The sequence below is a fragment of the Anopheles darlingi genome, chromosome 2, assembly GCF_943734745.1.
Source record: "Anopheles darlingi chromosome 2, idAnoDarlMG_H_01, whole genome shotgun sequence".
NCBI classification, from domain to species: domain Eukaryota; kingdom Metazoa; phylum Arthropoda; class Insecta; order Diptera; family Culicidae; genus Anopheles; species Anopheles darlingi.
The window spans coordinates 33691964-33702536 of NC_064874.1; the positions used below are offsets into that span (position 1 = coordinate 33691964).

At 47.3% G+C, this 10573-nt stretch overlaps 1 protein-coding gene across 8 annotated transcripts in view; it reads right to left on the reverse strand.

Annotated features, from left to right (window-relative positions):
• LOC125949124 (polypyrimidine tract-binding protein 2) overlaps window positions 1-10573 on the reverse strand; it is a 229430-nt gene that overhangs the window by 215980 nt on the left and 2877 nt on the right. The window contains exon 1 of one of the 8 annotated variants that reach the window (XM_049675867.1): window positions 10084-10569. The exons of the other annotated variants lie outside the window; for them this stretch is intronic. The gene's annotated coding sequence lies outside the window, so the exon portion shown is untranslated. Of the gene's footprint in view, window positions 1-10083; window positions 10570-10573 lie in introns of those variants that run through there. 8 annotated transcript variants of the gene reach the window in all.

Sequence of the window (10573 nt, forward strand, 5' to 3'; positions counted from 1 at the left end):
AGAAGTTGCGTTGCGAACACACACATATAGATCGACAACCCGCGCGTTGTGACACCTTCACCAACCCTCGTATCGTGCTATTTTTCCCTTCACGAAAAGTTGGGATTTTCGGCAAATTATTTCGAGAATTATCATGGTAATTTTGAGGACCGACTGCAAAACGACAAAAACGACACAAACGTTGTTAAGCGAAACTGCGCAGAGCCTTTTTGGCCAAATAAATCACATCAACGCAACCAGTACCGCCGGTCCATCGATATCTCCTTGCCCCCCCCTGAGGGCATTGAAAAATGTTCTAAAATGTTCGCTACTGTCAATGCGAGTCACTTGGGAGCTACCGCACATTACAGGGGTACGGATCGTTGTGTAGTTCCCGCCGCTCAGTCACACCAGTAATCGAATTCATTACAACGACCACGTCGACGACGATGAATTTGAATTAATTTTCAATTATAACGGGCCCACCATCCCCACCGGGCACAATTCGATTCACGCTGGAGGGGGCATCAGTATCATGCCACACCCCACAGCGGGGGGGACTAAGTTCTCATTTTCACCCATCATCCGACTGCCATTCTTTCTAATACAGTCATCCATCCCACCCATTCGCCCCGGGGGGGAAGCATTTTCCATCGGTAATGAGGGTGGTATTTATCACCTCGCAACAGGAGAACAGTCCCGGCGCGGTATGAACGTGATATTCCGTTCGGTTTTGCCTCAAATTGTGTTGGCCATTTGGTGGTTTCATCTCGCCTTAAATCGATGACATCGATCTCCATCTAGAGACCACACCAAGGAGAGGACGAATTTGGACGAACAAACTGCATAGACGGCAACAGCAGACAGCGAAAGCTAGGAAGAAGTGGCGGGGAGAGTACTGCATTTTCCTCCATTTCCGCGACAACCTACGCACAATTTCACGAATCGTTAACACCTACACGCGACAACGGATGCTGCTGCTGTTGCTTGCGCATCTTGGAACCAAAACCGTCGTTTCGTTCGTCGCAGCAGCGAAGGCTCATCAGAACTCGTGTGCCACACACCCCACACACATGTCAACCGTGCATATGCATATGTGTCAGGGCGCTCTGCATCGGCATCGGCATCTAAATATAGCGGAGAAAGGCGGGAAAACAAACAAAACCCGGGTGGGAGCATCCAATGATGCACTCCAGCAACGCAGCGGCAGACAGCAGCAGCAGTCAAACCAAAGAGAGCAGAAGCCACACATTTTGAAATGAAACCAAGGAAAAAAAGGGAGTTTTCTTGGAAAATTTTACAACAAATGTGTGCAGTATTGTCTTTGGGGATGCACCAGAGGATCACAAGAAGTGTGTGATGTAAGAGACGCACAACCTTGAATATACAGTGCGGACAAAAAGTGTACAAAAAAGTTTAACAACCCCTGCACGAAATTATCGATTTGGCAGATTTTTCATAGAAAACCTAATTCTAAAATTTGCACATCGTTTGCTTCTGTTTTTATTATATTCCAAACAGACGCACTAGAAAAAAAGTTATGTTAGAACCAATCGAGTAATGTACTAATCCACAAATGTATTGCTTTCCACTTCAAAATAATCAAATAATCGTTTTTTCTCTCCCCTTCAACGGTGCATTTGAGTTCATTAATCTCATGCCCATCTTTAGAGTCCCATTTGATGACTTTATGGCCAAAATCTATGGAGCTATGCGACTAAGAAATACCTAACAAACCAATAGTTGATCTTCTCTTGTAGTTGTTGGTGTTGTTGGGCCTTTTTTAAATGAATCAGTTGTCTTCTTGATGTTGTAGTTCCACCTTAAATGGTTCCACCGCCTCCTTCTCCCATCCAGTGTGAGTTGATAGATAATTTAATCGTCTTTATTTTCATCCTTCCTACCCCCCTACTGAACGCTTACATACATACATAGTAAACCATCAAATGAGTCGCCCGAAGTCATCGTCGTAGCCGTCACACCAGCAAACGCTTGCCAAAATGTTTTCAATAGCCGTGGCCACACGGGGCGAAAACTCTAGCGCAAACGAAAAAATTAATGCCAAAACGTTTACGCTTGCCGTTTACATGCTGTCAAACGATTATTGGTCCGTGGAGCGTAAAACCTAGCGTAAAAGCTTTTTGCAAACGGTAGGGCTCACAATATGTTCTTTTTGTGGTTTACATCGACAGTGAGTGATCATTGCTAGTGTATTCAATCCTTTTCTTCAAAAAAACGATTTTAATTTCCTCAACCCGGCCATGTAAACATATCGAAGCGCAAAAGTTTTGGCATTAATTTTTTCGTTTGCGCTAGAGTTTTCGCCCCGTGTGGCCACGGCTAATTACTCTCGTTTTTTCTCTATCTCACTGTCTCTCTCTCTCTCTCTCACTCTCTCTCTCTCTCTCTTTCTCTCATTCTTTCTCTTTCATTCTCTTTCTCTCGTTCTATGTCTCTGTGCTGGACTGCAGTTGCAACGGTGGGTTGTTGGAGGGTGCAACGCGTGTTGCACAAAACCCACGTCACTGGCCCCAAAATTTATAAATAGTCAGTTCGGAGCACCGGAGCGGACCCATTGCTGCGATGGAAAGTTGGAAAATTGCTTACATTACCACCACCAACTTTTAGGGCCGCCTCGCTCGCGTCGGTGTGTGTGGGCGAGACATTGGACATCATCATCATCATCATTCCGGTGCAGTCTCGGAGAATCCACTGGCGTACGCGAAAAGTCGACCCCATGGATCGACGGTTCCATCCAGTCAAGAACGTCTAGACAATCTTGTAGCGCGACCACGAAGGGGCCTCAACCTGTGGAACTACTGGCACGATGTACTTCCGACGAATCTCGCTCACATTTGTCGTGTTCAGTATAATTCTTCCAAAAAATCTGTGCAATAGCTCTGGCGCAACTTTTCAATGCATCTGTTAAATTATTTGAATTTTTCATGATTGAAAAAGAAGAGCAGATTGATCGATCAAACGGTTGTTGCCTTTTGTTGACGCAATCACACAATCAATTGTATAGCCAATAGCCAATTGTAAAAAAGCTATCGTAATATTAATCGAACTGCTGTACAGCCAGTCGATGGATTAATCGATCGTAAAATATGGCAATTAGCAAGCACTATCTCTGAACTGTTGAAGAAAGACAAGGGAGTATGTAGCACCTTCCAATTGACATATTTGTGACACCGACCGCTTGAATAGATCAATTGAATCCATCAGGCGATGCTTGCAGCAACGCGCAATGACGAAGTGGAGACACTTTCAATCCCAGATCAGAACAGCATTGCGTTGACGGAAATTCCTCTTTGATGTCAATATTGATACAAAACCAAGGAGTTCATTAGGATAAAAAAATGTAAAAGATTCACCTTTTGGCTTGAGTTGTGCTCCGTCTGACAAGTTTGAATCGTAAATATCAATTGTTAATGCGTACAACACCACTGTATCACAGAAAACTGCTTCTTCATTTCACATCACAAACTTCCGATATGACTTCCTTGTTTGATAACTTGCAATCCTCCCTAATTTAAATTTCAATTCCATTTCCCATCTTCCAGCACGAAAACCTGTTTTGTGTAACTAAATGTGTGAATATTCCACCTCAGCAAATACTTTTATTGGAATTATTTGATTAGAACAACACTTCAAGCAAATAGAGATGAGGAAGCATGGAAGAAATCGTTTTCCATACACTAAAGCAAAATGCTCTTTATATTACTTTCCAACAAAACTAATGGAAATCGGTCCTTCATTTATGATCCCTTCAAATGAACATCGTGGGATAATCTAACACTGAATACTATTTCTCCGCATCGTCAACTATAAGGCTTTACCAATACCATACCCAAACGGTTTCAATGCCTCCACGTTGGCTATTTTTCCCGCAACACGCACTCCACGAAGTTAAGCGTAATGGCTACCCAAAAGCGCATCGATCAGCAACAACAGAAGGCACACCGCCCATTGCGTTAAGTACCAGTGTTGGAGTCATCGAACGCGCGATGTCACCTCGATGCAATGCAATCCCACAGAGAGAGAGAGCCTACGGTCAACATTGCCATACGGGGTGCGATAACCCCGATAACGGCACATGGCCATTCGATCCCAACCCCCACAACCCACAAACCTCTCGTTCGTTCCTCGCGAGGGATCGCAACTGCAACTCCGTTGCTGAGGTTAAAAGTATGCCGAATTCGCATTCCTTCGGAGCGAAAGGTGCGAAAGGTATGATCACTGGCGCCTGTCCTGCGAAGATGATTTCATTACACCCTCCGGCCTTTGGGGTGGGAAGGGAGGCAAAAGCTGACGGAGAAAGGCGCCAATCGTCTGAAATAAAGCATAAATTCCCCCAAAAACACGGCGTGCCTGTCTTTACTGCCGAAGTCACATTCTGTGTGTGTGTGTGTGTCGATGTCGCCAGTAATGTTGTTGCGCATCGAAGACCGAAACCTGACCATAAATCACTGCCCGGTGCCCGGTGCCTGGTGCCCGGTGCCTGGTGCCCGGTGGAATGCGATGGTGTTTCGGTGCGCGGGATTCCTCGAAAAACTCACCTCCCCGGACGAAGACAACGATCAAGCGTCATTCCGCCATCGATCCGTGTTTGCGCGCGTCTTAGGGACGACGACTCCGGCAGGGAGCCCAATTCCCCGTAACCTAATTCCGTCGCGAAAGTAGCGACACATTCTGACAACGATATCGACACACCAACATGAAGTGTGTGTGTGTGTGTGTGATTTAAGGTGCGACAGTGGGAAAAGAGTGTTCGTTGGTTCGTGTGCCCAACGCCCAAATCCCTTTGCGGAAGAAGGTAAATCGATTTTTATGTAGCTTCCGTTTGGGGCACCATTCCGACCGCGATAGAGGGAATGGAGGAGCTCATAAATTGCTCCACATCAAGCAGGGGACAAACAACTGGCCACTAAACACACACACAGGCACACGGACAACCAGAGCTGTTGGTTGTTTTTTGCTGAAATTAAATCGAATCGATTGCGTCAATTAGAAAAAGGGGATATAAAAGTGAAGATCGCTGATCGCTGAACGGTTAGACATTGTGTCTCTAGGTGGCCTCGGGACCTCGGCGATCCAGCCACCAACATTACTGCTACACACACACACACACACACACAGTCCTGCGGGTAACCAGGAACAACCGGAGATTTATCGGCCATACCCGGGGGTATTTAACTCCATTGTTTATCCAAAGCGCACAACCAACAACGAAGCACGGCGCACTGGTGGTGTTTGGTGTTGGAAATCATCGCAGCATAAACATTGCACCTCCTCCTTCTTCTTCTCCTCATCTAACTCCTCTGGTAGCGGGTGTTCTAAAAAGGCGCGATGGCGGTTTGATTTATGACGGAACCAACGACGTCCACACCCCCAGGGCGGAGAAGACGTAATAAAGGCATAAACGCCAAGGCTCACCATCACACACTATGGCGGTGGTCTGCAGCTTGCTTTCACCCTCCCGATTCCCTTCCCGGATAGTTGATACGTAAACACCGGCCTCTCCCTGAAGCACCTCAAGGATATCCTCTCGCACACATGCACACAACCCCATCGCGGTCGTGGTCGATTTACATTCCGGCCCAGGGGGGGAGAGGGAACTTACTTTCCATATACCAGAGTATAGGGTGCCAGCCAGTGTGGCAGGAAAAGGATTGCTACTTTCTTTATTCTCCCCCTCGGTCTTCCCCTTGACACAACACTTCTTGCCAAATAATTGATAGCCCATGGACAATGGACTCGTCGCGAAGTCTTCGGCGGGTAGGAGTCTTGCGACATCCGCTTCGCGCATTGACTTCAATATGTGCCCTGCTGCAGTATAAATATACCGCACAATTTGTGGGGATAGGGCGCACTGTCTAAATATTTACCTTAATCATCGATAATTCTTTTTCTGTCTCGCGTGCGCGCGCCCTAAACGGTGCCGGAGGTGACGCCAAATGGTCGCGGCGGATGAGATCGTATTCGAATGCGTGATGCGAGCATGCGCCGATCCTTATCGTGGTGTGAACCGACTGCCGATAGCCGATATGCAAACACAGTTGGAGCAGCAGCAGCAGCTGATAGCGTCACGTCACACCAAAAAAGGGACAAGGGTTCGTACCCTCTGTCCATCTGTCCGTGCTTGTGTGTGATGCTTTTAGCGTATGCAAACCAAGGTGCACGCACTCAAACTCAAGCAAAAGCCACATTGTAACGTGGCGTAGAGCTTAGGGCCGAGCATTCCAGCCAGCCATTTAAGAAGAACCTCTGTTCTCGTTTTTGATTTCAAAAAATGTCAAAAAGTTAACATACACGTGAAATAATACATTTCTCTAGTAAAGAAAGAAGATTATTTGTTGGATAAAAAATCAGAACATTAGAGCCCTGAAGGAAAGCAGTATTCTTCAGTTCGTGAGCTTTAAGCGATGGGATTTAGTGGTTTGGAAAGACATACGGGAAGACAGTGCTTCAAAAACGTACCAAAAATTTATAAACAGCATCCGCCAAACCGCGTTTTATAATTTCATAACCCATTTAGATAAGGTTAACGAACAGTTATTTTCAAGATCGGAACGATTTGGTTCCCTTCTGTTCGCTGATAGAAAAAAAATATAAATCCAAATTTTAATCTGTTATTTCATTCATCCCTCATCAGTGTTTAATATGCAACTTATTTTTTTAACATCGAAAACAGCAATAAAAAGTCTTGGATTTGAAATTTCGCTCCTCGAAGATTTTCTGGAACAAACCAATTGTGAAGTCTTTATAGTAACTGAACAGCGACTGGACGTGTATGCGCCGCCATCGATTTGTTCTGTCCGCTCGATTACTAATTCACCAAAGTGTGGCCACATACACACACATACACGCACACAGAGGGACGTGCGTGTGTGCGCATACCCCTCGTGACAATAGTCACGGAGAAACACTAATTGGATTTGGTGGCGAAAGGTCATGCATCGTGCTGCTGCTGCTGGTGACCGAACTTGAGGGAAGGAGTTCCTGGTGGGGAAAAGGGGACAAATTGACCTGCATTAAATATGAACCGCCTTCCCCAAGGCGAGGCGAGGGAGAGGAGCCCCAGCCACAAACCACAAAACAATCGCTTCCCCTCCGGCCCAAAGTTCTTTTTTCGCCGCCGCCATTCCGTCCACCATTACTCAATGCGCATTACTCGGAGGGACTGGCTGACCGGCTGGGGGGGGGGGGGGATTGTCCACCCGGAGTTCCAGGAACGCAACATGTGTCAATTATCACACATACTCACGCACCAGCCTCATGGGAAGGGAGGGAAGTTCAAATAGTTTAACCAGACTCCCTCACCACACCCCAACCGAACGATGGCGCGACGATGGCGTTCTTCTGGAGGAAGTTCTTCACTGAGCGTGACATGCAACAAATGGGAAAAAAGGGAAAGTACCTCCTTCTCCACCTCTCATTCCCCACTCATCCCACTCTACATCCAACAGAGAGCGTGAAAACGTTTCCCGATCACGCTATATATACTGAGGAGCACACCCTTCTTCCCTGGACCTTCTTGTTCTTTCCTTTGGGCTGGTAAGTTTGGGTTTCATTTTTTAATAAGTTACAGCCACTAACCTCTCCTTGCCACCCTTCGAATTGCATCTGTTGCTAGCAGTCTGGCTGCAGTCGGGCTTGGAGTGAAGGAATCGGAACAAAATTCTTTCGTCCCGTGGCCACTTGGATGCGCGAGCTAATGGCCATTGGAAGCAATCATCAACCCCTTCAGTTGACACATCCTTACGTTTCCCATTTCCCCACCCTTTCTCTCCTCTAGCCACGGCCAGGGCCCGTGGCCACCTGTGGCCCGAGAAGCTTTCTTTTCAAAGTTCCTCTCCCTCGCCACGCCACGGCTCGCCCGGGTGCCGCTATCTCCTGTTCCTGTTCGGTTGGACAGTAATTAATTGCCCCAAGAATGGGGCCGAGGGGCAGGGGACGCAACGCAGATTGCAACAATTGTCCAAAGAAGTGGGTGGACAGAGATAAATGAACATGCACTGGGCGCGGTGTGTTTGCTCTGTGTTTCCCCGTCCACGGTGTGTGTGTGTGTGTGCATTTCCGCCACTTCCGCGAGGAAATGGTTCCTTCCATATTGCTGCCTGCCTGCCTGCCTGCCTGCAGTTGACTTCGGGGGTTCGGAAAATTGCATCGAAATGAAGCAGTCAGCACCGGGGGGGGAGGGGGTAGAGGGTGGTTTAGGGAAGAAGAGGGATTGGTGGGCGGTTCAGCGGTTCGCTACTGCACGCGATGAAATGAAATGGAAAATTCAATATTCGCTAAGCTAGAAAAATAGTGCCACCACCCACCAGCCCCCCGCGCCCACTCGGCCTGCTGTTGCTGATGGAACAACTCGCGCTGGTGCACGATCATTTGCGAAAAGTCGTGGTGGGTGGGGTTGTGGGGGGAATCCATTCCGTTCTTACACCAAAGTAATAAGATGTTTTTTTTTCCTTTTTCTTTCTGTTTTAAATCCCATTCTACGTTGGTACAAGGATATTTGCCTTCTTTCTCTCTCGCTCCCCTTCTCTTTCTCTTTTTCTCTCTCTCTCTCTCTCTCTCTCTCTCTTTCTCTCTCTCCCTCTCTCTGCATTCAATTTTTTATTGCCTTCTCGCGGGCTGGCTGGTTGGCGTTTCATCTTCCAGCTTTATTAACCCGTGCAAACACCACCACAAAAGGGGGAAAAGGGAAGGAGGAAGACAGTAGGGCGTATGAAGTGTCCTCTCTCGGCAGTAACTTGGCACAAAAATGGGAACAAAAAAAGGCGGCATGTGAATGGTTCTGTGTTCCAGAGAGTGTTCCTACTATTGCTTTCCACGAATCATGATGCCGGCAATCCGGCAAAGGTAGAATTATGACTATTGCAGAAGAAACACACACAAACACACGGACACAGAATGTTTTAAAAAGTTCTGAACGAGCAGGTAATGCCTTTATGCCTCGCCACCAACAGGAATGGGACGGAAAACGGAATCGAACGGGCCCGAGACCGAGACCGAGACCGAGGAACTCGCGAAGCCGAACCCAGCATAAAAAAGGATCATCTTGAGCATTGGGATGAGATTGCCGTGGGACTGTGTGATGCTGCTCACTTCTCCTTCTGCTTCTTCTGCTTCTTGGCACACTTGTTCTCAACCAAACAACGCTTGTGTGCGGGAACACACAGGTAAAAGTTAAATGAACACACACCAGAGCACACACACACAAAAAACCAATGAACGGACGAACGAACCAAGCAGCAGACCGAAAGACAAATCCAGCGCCCATAAGTTCTAACCGGCAAGTGGTGGCGGCAGCGGCAGCGGAGAAGGCGATTTTTATGAAATATGAAGCGAATTGCATGGCAGAGCAGGTGAAGGAGGAGGAGGAGTAGCTGAAGCGGAGAACAATAGTCGTCGTGGCAAGTGCAAAACAAACTCCCCCCCACACAGCACCTGGACTACAGGAGCACCGCAGCAGCGTTAGAAAGAAGTTACTAATGAAAGGAACGACTATAGGAACAGAAAGGTACACACAAAACGGCGAGATAAGACAGAGTATAGCGCATAAGCGGCAGTGATACAGTGATGAACGAGTAGCATGGAAGTAGCACAAAAAAAAACGGAAAAATCCCGGTACAACACTGGACACCGGAGCGCATCCGCATCGTGATGGAAACTAAAATCACAACCAATTGGATTGTTGCATGTTGCCAGCAGCAGCAGCCGCATCTGCCACCGACGTAGCAATGAGGGTGTGGCAGTTTGGGTGGGGGGTGGAAAAGTTGATTAATAATTTTACAATTTATGTACAGTGGGCACTGCGCGGCATTTAAAAGAACTGGAACTGTACAATGTACTCTACACACAACCGCACAAGCACACCACGGTTTGAAGGACGTGAAAATGATGGAAAATATTTAAAATCTCGTTAGCGGGAAAGTTGATTAAGGCACCTTTTTTTAAAAAAATAATGAAGGTAGAGGGATAGCAGGGAAAGAAAAACACAAATACACAAAATAGAGATAAATAATAGAAAAAAGCAGAAAACACAAAAACGAAATTGAAAATGAAAAAGAAGGAAATGATAATGGATAAAGAACTTACGCATAAAGCTGGACGATGACGACGACGGCAGTGACGATCAAGGATCACAGAGAGGCTTCGAGAAACGTGAGAATGCGAGATGAAGGATCTCACTGTTCGCCTGCTGCTGCTGGCTGCTCACGCGTCTGTCATTCGCTTTGACACCTGCTGTCAGGTGAGCACGATCAGCCTTTCGAACTCAGAACAAGGGGGGGGGGAAAAGAAGCAAAGCAAACTATTCTTCGCGATCTCTTCGCGACACACTGAAACCGTTCGCGGCAATACCGCCAGGGTCACCAGTGGCGGCCGGCCAGTGGATGGTGATCTGATCACCGGGTGTGGACACTCGGCAACAGATGACGACGGCGACGACGACGCTGGGTACAAAAGGAAGATCCACACACAGACTCACACGCGGATGATCGACCGGATAAAGCGGAGATCGGAGCACTGAAACCACAAACCCCGAGTGAGAGAGCGAGAGAGACACTGCGGCGGCGCTTCGATGCGT